This window comes from Salvelinus sp. IW2-2015, linkage group LG3 (genome assembly GCF_002910315.2).
Source record: "Salvelinus sp. IW2-2015 linkage group LG3, ASM291031v2, whole genome shotgun sequence".
NCBI lineage: Eukaryota > Metazoa > Chordata > Actinopteri > Salmoniformes > Salmonidae > Salvelinus > Salvelinus sp. IW2-2015.
Window position 1 is genome coordinate 3886456 of NC_036840.1, and position 9245 is coordinate 3895700.

A 9245-nucleotide genomic window follows, 5' to 3' on the forward strand; every position below is an offset into this window, starting at 1 on the left:
GGCTGCATCTAGCCCTGGGTGATATAAAAATAAATTGTATGATCGACTCAAAGTAAATTATTTCCATAAAAACAATTCCACCCTCCTATTTGAAACAGATATAAAACAGGACTTATTTTTTCTTGTGTGTGTGTGTGAGTCTATCTCCCTGTGTGTTATCCCTGATCAAAGAAGACAGAAAGGTTTGCTACTCCAGGTGACAGAGGCAGTATAACAGAATGACTTAGCTGCTCACAGAGGTGTGGCCATGACCATGCGGCTGGCTTACCTCACCACAATATTTCCCAGGGTCCTTGGCGTCATCTGCTGCATATCATCGTCGATCACTGTGACTAGAGAAGAGAGAGGTGCATAGAAATCTGATTTATAAGGCTTATATTTCAGCAGTGGGCAATGTGGGATGTCAAAATGTGGGTTGCTCTAAAGTTCAACCATTGTATTGATGGTGTGTGTTTTTTCTTTTCCCAAGCCAATATGCCTAGACCCCTCTCAAACGTGCCCATATTAAAACAATTACAGTGTGACATTAATACCTTTTTGTATTTGACAACCACATGTAACTGATTACAGTTGCAGAGCCTGAAAAGCAGTGTCTCTCTCTGCATACTGGTCAGGTAAATAGTCATTTCAGAACATTTGGGATAGTTCCAGAGGCGTCATGCCCATAGGGGGCACGTGCCCCCTCATATTTGTCCTGTTTAAAAAAAATGCAGATTTTGTTTTTGTAAATGTGTTGTTGTTGTTGTTTCTCTGGAATACTACTAGCCACCTATAAAAGTTATGAAGTTGACTTTAGCTAGCCCAGATACGTTCTCCCAACTCCATAACTAGCTACTAAGAAGCCATTTCAGGCTATCAATCAAGTTAGAGTAGATAGTTCTACACTACATGACCAAGTATGTGGACATCTGCTCATCGAACATCTTATTTGAAAATTAATATGCTATAACAGCCTCCACAGTATTAATATGCTATAACAGCCTCCACTCTTCTGGGAAGGCTTTCCACTAGATGTTGGAACATTGCTGTGGGGACTTGCTTCCATTCAGCCACAAGAGCATTAGTGAGGTTGGGCACTGATGTGTGGCAATTAGGCCTGGCTCGCAGTCAGCGTTCCAATTCATCCCAAAGGTGTTTGATGGGGTTGAGGTCAGGGCTCTGTGCAGGCCAGTCAAGTTCTTCCACACCGATCTCGACAAACCATTTCTGTATGGACCTCGCTTTGTACACGGGGCATTGTCATGCTGAAACAGGAAAGGGCCTTCCCCCAAACTATTGCCATAAAGTTGGAAGCACAGAATTGTCTAGAATGTCATTGTATGCTGTAGCAGTAAGATTTCCCTTCACTGGAACTAAGGCGCCTAGCCGAACCATGAAAAACAGCCCCAGACCATTATTCCTCCTCCACCAAACTTTACAATTGGCACTTTGTGTTCGGGCAGGTAGAGTTCTCCTGGCATCCGCCAAGCGTGATTCATCACTCCAGAGAACGCATTTCCACTGCTCCAGAGTCCAATGGAGGCCCGATGCTTGGCTGCTCTGTCATGGAAACCCATTTCATGAAGCTCCCAACAAACAGTTATTGAGCTGACGTTGCATCCAGAGGCAGTTTGGAACTCGGTAGTGAGTGTTGCAACCGAGGACAGACATTTTTATGCGCTACGCGCCTCAGCACTCGGCGTTCCCATTCTGTGAGCTTGTGTAGCCTACTACTTCGCGGCTGAGCCATTGTTGCTCCTAGACGTTTCCACTCCACAATAACAGAACTTACAGTTGACTGGGTCAGCTCTAGCAGGGCAGAAACTTGACGAACTGACTTGTTGGAAAGGTGTCATCCTATAAAGGTGCCACGTTGAAAGTCACTGAACTCAGGCCTCCCGAGTGGCGCATCGGTCTAAGGCACTGCATCGCACTGCATCGCATTGCATCGCAGACCCGAGTTCGATCCCAGGCTGTGTCACAACCGGCCGTGACCGGGAGTCCCATAGGGTGGCGCACAATTGGCCCAGTGTCGTCCGGGTTAGGGAAGGGTTTGGCCAGGAGTCTTTACTTGGCTCATCGCGCTCTAGCGACTCCTTGTGGCGGGCCGGGCACCTGCAGGCTGACTTCGGTCATCAGTTGAACAGTGTTTCCTCTGACACATTGGTGCGGCTGGCTTCCGGGTTAAGCAGTCGAGTATTAACCTTTCATTGCTACCCATCCCGGATCCAGGAGCATCCTCATCAAAAAAGCTGACTAGCATAGCCTAGCCTAACGCGACAGGGATATCATATAATATAATTTTCATGAAATCACAAGTCCAATACAGCAAATGAAAGATAAACATCTTGTGAATCCAGCCATCATTTCCGATTTTTAAAATGTTTTACAGCGAAAACACAATATGTATTTCTATTAGCTAACCACAATAGCAAAAGACTCAACCGCATATTTTCAAAAATGTTCTACCGCATAGGTAGCTATCACAAAACCGACCAAATAGAGATATAATTAGTCACTAACCAAGAAACAACTTCATCAGATGACAGTCTTATAACATTGTTATACAATAAATGTATTTTGTTCGAAAATGTGCATATTTGAGGTTTAAACATAGTTTTACATTGCAGCTACCATCAAAAATATCACCAAAGCAGCAGAATAATTACAGAGAGCAACGTGAAATACCTAAATACTCATCATAAAACATTTATGAAAAAATACATGGTGTACAGCAAATGAAAGATAAACATCTGTGAATCCAGCCAATATTTCAGATTTTTTAAGTGTTTTACAGCGAAAACACAATATAGCCTTATATTAGCTTACACAAAAGCCAAACACACAAATGCATTTATTAGCAGCAAAAGGTAGCGAGTCGCAAAAACCAGCAAAAGATATCAAATGAATCACTAACCTTGACCAATTTCATCAGATGACAGTCTTTATAACATCAGGTTATATACAATACACTTATGTTGTTCGAAAATGTGCATATTTAGAGCTGCAAACCGTGGTTAACATTGTGAATATGTAGCATCGATTCACCAAATTGTCCGGAGCTATTTTGGACACTCACCTAATCTGACCAAAGAACTCACATAAACTTTACTAAAAAAATACATGTTGGCAGCAAATGAAAGATACACTAGTTCTTAATGCAACCGCCGTGTTAGATTTTTTTAAATAACTTTACCATAACAAACAGCTTACGTTATAGCGAGAAGCGCCCGCCAAAACGCGAATAATAGGACTCAACATTTTCCACAGAATACAAAATAACATCATAAAATTTGTTCTTACTTTTGCTGAGCTTCCATCAGAATCTTTACAAGGAGTCCTTTGTCCAGAATAAATCGTTGTTTGGTTTTATAATCGTCCTTCTCTCCTGTCGAATTCGCTCCACAAGGCTAGCCAATGTTGTGACGCTTCCCAATTTTCTTCGACGCAGAGAACGGAAACTCCAAAATCCCATTAACGTTGAATAAAACTGATGAAACTCGGTTGAAAAAAACCTACTTTATGATGTTTTCTAATATGTATCAAATAAAAAAAAGCCGAGATATTAGCCGTGTATACCGAACGCTTATCATAAGACAATAGGGAGGTGCTTCCCGCGCCTAGGTAGAGAAAGGAAAGTCTGGAACGTTCATTCCAAGAGCTCTTGTTCGACCTCAGATCAAGCTAGACACCCCATTCCACCTTCCACTGCCTGTTGACATCTAGTGGAAGGCGTATGCAGTGCATGCATATCCATAAATATAAGGCAATTCAATAGGCAGGCCCTGGAACAGAGCATCGTTTTCAGATTTTTCACTTCCTGTCTGGAAGTTTGCTGCAAAATGAGTTCTGTTTTACTCACAGATATAATTCAAACAGTTTAGAAACTTGAGAGTGTTTTCTATCCAATAGTAATAATAATATGCATATTGTACGATCTAGAATAGAGTACGAGGCAGTTTAATTTGGGCACGGTTTTTTTCCAAAGTGGAAACAGCGCCCCCATATTGACAAGATTAAGGAGCGCGGTTTGACGGTCATGTTTCGGAGGACACATTACTCGACCTTTTCCTCTCCCGAGCCCGTTGGGGAGTTGCAGCAATGAGACAAGATCGTAATTGGATATCACGAAATTGGGGAGGAAAAAAATGTCACAGCTCTTCGGTAAGGCCATTCTACTGCCAATGTTTGTCTGTGGAGATTGCATGACTGTGTGCTCGATATTGTACACCTGGCAGCAACGAGTGTGGCTGAAATAGCCGAATCCACTAATTTAAAGGGGTGTCCACATACTTTTGCATATATAGTGTACCTTAGCTGGCATGCCTGCTGGCAAGGTTGGCAGACTTTAAATCTTTTACCCAGACTTTAGCAGAGAAGCATATTTAGTTTATTTWAAAAAAAATAACTACCAGTCAGGAGGATACAGACAGCTCAAGAGGTTTTTCTGCTTAGATATAAAGAAACAAATAAAAAAAATACATACAATGTAGCATAATGATTATGGCTCTAGATTGCAGGAAAAAGCTGTTTCAGGTGTTTGAAAAATAAAAAATTCTACAACTTCCGGACGGGGGGCCTAGCCCCTCAGGACCACCCTCCAACCATCCTCAAGCACTTTGTGCCCCCGCCCCTGGATAGTTCTGCTTAATGAAAGAGACATGTTAGTGCTCACCATTGAATCCTGGAACGGGTTTGCCAGCCTGACCAGCAGGGGGAGACAGGGAGTTTCCCAGGCCAATACAGGAGGACGTGATGGCTGAGCCACTCTCTGATGAAAGGAGAGAGGGAGAAAGAGGACAGAGGGCATACAGGGTGAGATCATTAAGACTTTACACTTTTACTGCCACAACTCATGCAACTTCCGCACTACTCACATGCACTTCATAAACACACATTCACACGTGCGTACACACACACACATAGAAACATGCACGCATGCATGCGCGTTGTCCTCAAAGATCAATATAACGTCAGAATTTCAACTTTTTCCCACACAACCATAAAAAGTTTTACAGAATGTGCAAAAGGGAACAAATTATTCATACTTTTGAGTGGAACAAAAGTCAGTTTCATGCATGACTAGAAATAAAATGGTTTGTGATTGGCAAGCATGTCATCAAAGCTGTGGTTGAGCCCTGTGTTCTTTCTGTGAGCAGAGTTAACCTACATTACCAGAACTATGACAGCTCCTATGGGCTCTCTGACTCACAACAAACCTCCCCTCTACACAGCTGCTCCACTTTACACTGAGATATCTCTGTCTATTCTGTCTCCAGTCACGTGCCCACACATCAACACTACAGCCCTGGTTCCAACCTAAATACAGCAGAACAATCAAAGAGGTGACACATCACACAGGGGAGGATCTGATGGAGGATAGGAGAAGAGAATATGACCAATTGTCGCCACCGCAAATAGTTTTCTTGCTATATCCTCATCATTGTATCCTGTTGTCATGGAGATATCTGAATGTGAGAGCACTCTAATTCTAAAATTTGATTTGATTTGATTTGAACCTACTTCACTTTCTTAGCTACCTTTTTGGACTAAGCTTCTATCCATATCATAAGGCATTCTTTGCTTGGAGGGGGGGTTTTGACTGTGATGGAGACGTCGCAAAACATCCCAGATCAATGGAGGGAGAGAAATGAATCCTCCTCTAGCCACCAGGGCAGTGCCCTCTGAACTGGATAAGTTCTGCACCTCTCAGGGCTCATTAATCATCAGCAGGTTAATCCCTCCCTGTAGACTTCAAAGGCCTTCTACCTCCGGCCAACACTGAGGTCTCCCCCAATAGGAGACACAGAAGGGTGACACGTCTGCCCCGGTCCCACCTACCTGGTCAAAATTCAAGGCCTATCAGCCAGTGGCCTCAGCCACCTCAGTGACCAATGACAACAAACCAGCCAACGTTCTGCTTCCTCCTCAGGTGTGGAAGCAGGGAGATGACATGGTGTAGTATGCACACCATATGTTTACAGCTCTGTTTACACATGTTATATATATGTGGATAGATATCAATAAACCTGTGCAGAGTAGCTGTGTGTGTCTGCTCAGCCCACATATAGATCAGTGCAGAAACGGCAGATTCTAGCAACACGTGTAGACCGTGACAGACCTCTCTAAATGGGAACATGTGAGGATTACACAATAAACCCACTGATCTGTGGCAGCAGCGTCGTGTTTAAAATCACGCTGTTAGCAGCAGTCGTTGTAATTGCGGCGTAGATTTCAGACAGCAATTAAGCTGGAACAGAGATGAGCAGAGACAACCAATATAATGGCCCAATATATTTGCCCTCACCGATTAAACACTTAGAAGGAAAACAATGCCCAGGGCTTAATGGTTTGCTTACATAACCAGGTACATTTGGGCTGTTAGTGGATACTAGAGCACAGAGAATAAAACCCCTTGGAACATCTCTGGGTTTTTTAAAGGCCACATGCACCACTACCCAATTCCATGGGAAAAGTATAGATCTACAGTGCTTTATTAATTGATTGTTAACCAATCTTTGATCTTTGATCTTTGTTTCAAATGCTTTCATTTTGTCCTGAGTTCTTCCTCATGTGTAAGGGGCAACACATAGAGGTGAGAGAAGTGGACCAGCAGCCGGGAAGGCTTCTGGTTCAAGCCCTATGCCGGGCAACACAAAAATGAGAATGGAACTGAAATGGAAGGCTGCTGGACTCTGTCTGATAACATGTAACATCGCCTGTCGTTGTGCCCTTGAGCAAAGCACTTAACCCCCAGCAATTGCTCTCACTGCTGCTAACCTTATGCCTCTCAACGTGTCTGTGTTAGAGGTCTTCATGGGTCCACCCCAACTTGAATACACCGGACCTGACCTAGGACCCAAGTGGTTTGGTCCGTTCAGATCCGGGTTCCCCTTTTTTTTAATGATCGGACCGTTCGGATCCGGGTCTGATTGTCCTCAGGTCTGGGTCCAACCTCTAGTCTGTGTGTATCTGGGAGTGTTGAGAAAGACAGAAGGCACATTTCCATTCTAACCAATGGCCAATAATTTAACATGCTGCATACTGCAATAGCCTTGAAATTCAGAGCTGTTTTTATTCCAGCGAGTGGAAGGAAGGCCTATTAATATGTCACTGCACTGCTTAGTTCGCCATACTTTGAGTGCTCTTAAACAGCAAGGCTACGCTAAGCAGGAAAAAACAATCCCCATGGCACATTCAAAACATTGAAGCCGGACGTTATCGTTATATTCCCAATGACAGGGAAAATGACCTAGTGAAAACAAGCAGAGTCGACTGAGCAAGGCTCCGGATGGTCACCAGAGAGAGGGATACTGAGAGGAAATCAGTGTGAAAACAGGTTTAGACATGGACGAGGGATGAAAGATGTGTGGGTCTCGCTCGCTCTCTCTCTCTCTCTCTCTATCTCAGTGGTCAGATATCAGTACGCGAGCACATCAATCTTCTCCAGACAGACGGATCTGTTGGGTCTGTGGTGGTGAGAGGCTGTTTGAGAGTGATGAATTAAGGGACACTGTGAGAGGCCATGCAGTGGGTGGGAGAAAAGGGGAGGGAGAGGAGAGGAAGGGAGGTAGCATTGTGCCCTTTCATAACAGGGTGCCGTCTAAAAGCCAAGTGTCATCACTGGTCTGTCTGTACAGACACACACAAATCCTTTATCTTTGTTTTGGGATCTCTGACATATAAACACTCATGAATCCACTCCCAGAATCACCTTGACTTGCTCTTCTCTGTAATCTCACATCGACTATTATCTGGCCATTCCTGTCCTACATCTGACCCTTCTCACATGTCAGGTGTCAGATCTCAGGGGGCAGACTGTGTGTGTGTGTGTGTGTGTGTGTGTGTGTGTGTGTGTGTGTGTGTGTGGAGAGAGCGGGGGGATTGGGTTGTCCCGATGTGCGGTTGCTGGGGTAACTTTGGGTTGTCCTGGTGATGTGCGGTTGCTGGGGCAACTCTAAGTCAGAGGATGACCGTGCTCAGACACCAGGCCCAAGGTCAGCAGACCCCTACTGGGGCAGAGCTAAGAGAGAGAGAGGAGATGGCAAACATTCCTGCAGCACTGTCCTACCTCTCATCTCTCTACTGAACTGTCTGAACCAATAGACCAGTATAAAGAAAACCCTGGATTGAGTAGGTGTGTCCAAACTTTTGACTGGTACTGTATATACACACATATACACTGTATATGTATATATATATARACACACATACATAGACCTACAGTTGAAGTCGGAAGTTTACATACACTTAAGTTGGAGTCATTAAAACTCGTTTTTCAACCACTCTGTCACGCCCTGGCCATAGAGAGACTTTTATTCCCTATTTTGGTTAGGCCAGGGTGTGACTAGGGTGGGCATTCTAGTTTCTTTATTTCTATGTTTTCTATTTCTTTGTGTTTGGCCGGGTGTGGTTCTCAATCAGAGGCAGCTGTCTATCGTTGTCTCTGATTGAGAATCATACTTAGGTAGCCTTTTCCCACCTGGGTTTGTGGGTAATTGTTTTCTGTTTAGTTTAGTTACCTTACAGAACTGTTCATTAGTCTCTTTGTTATTTTTGTTCAAGTGTTCTAAATTATTAAAATTATTATGAATACGCTGCGCTGCGCTTTGGTCCACTCCTTCTTCATCAGACGAGCGTCACACACTCCACAAATGTATTGCGAACAAACTATACTTTTGGCAAGTCGGTTAGGACATCTACTCTGTGCATGACACAAGTAATTTTTCCAACAATTGTTTACAGACAGATTATTTCACTTATAACTCACTGTGTCTCAATTCCAGTGGGTCAGAAGTTTAGATACAGTAACTTGTCTGTGCCTTTAAACAGCTTGGGAAATTCCAGAAATGATGTCAAGGCATTAGAAGCTTCTGATAGGTTAATTGACATCATTTGAGTCAATCGTAGGTGTACCTGTGGATGTATTTCAAGGTCTACCTTCAAAATCAGTGCCTCTTTGCTTGACATCATTTGGAAATCAAAAGAAATCAGCCAAGACCAGCCAAGCCAAGACTCCAAAAAATCTGGTTCATCCTTGGAAGCAATTTCCAAACGCCTGAAGGTACCAAGTTCATCTGTACAAACAATAGTAAGCAAGTATAAACACCATGGGACCACGCAGTTGTCATACCGCTGAGGAAGGAGACGCGTTCTGTCTCCTAGAGATGAACATGCCTTGGTGCGAAAAGTGCAAATCAATCCCAGAACAACAGCAAAGGACCTAGTGAAGATTCTGGAGGAAACAGGTACAAAAGTATCTATAT

The 9245-nt window shown here is 43.6% G+C and overlaps 1 pseudogene; it reads right to left on the reverse strand.

Annotated features, from left to right (window-relative positions):
- Positions 1 to 206: 206 nt before the first annotated feature.
- The window catches only part of LOC111955751 (acyl-CoA synthetase short-chain family member 3, mitochondrial-like), a 37841-nt pseudogene continuing 28802 nt past the window's right edge, over positions 207 to 9245 (reverse strand).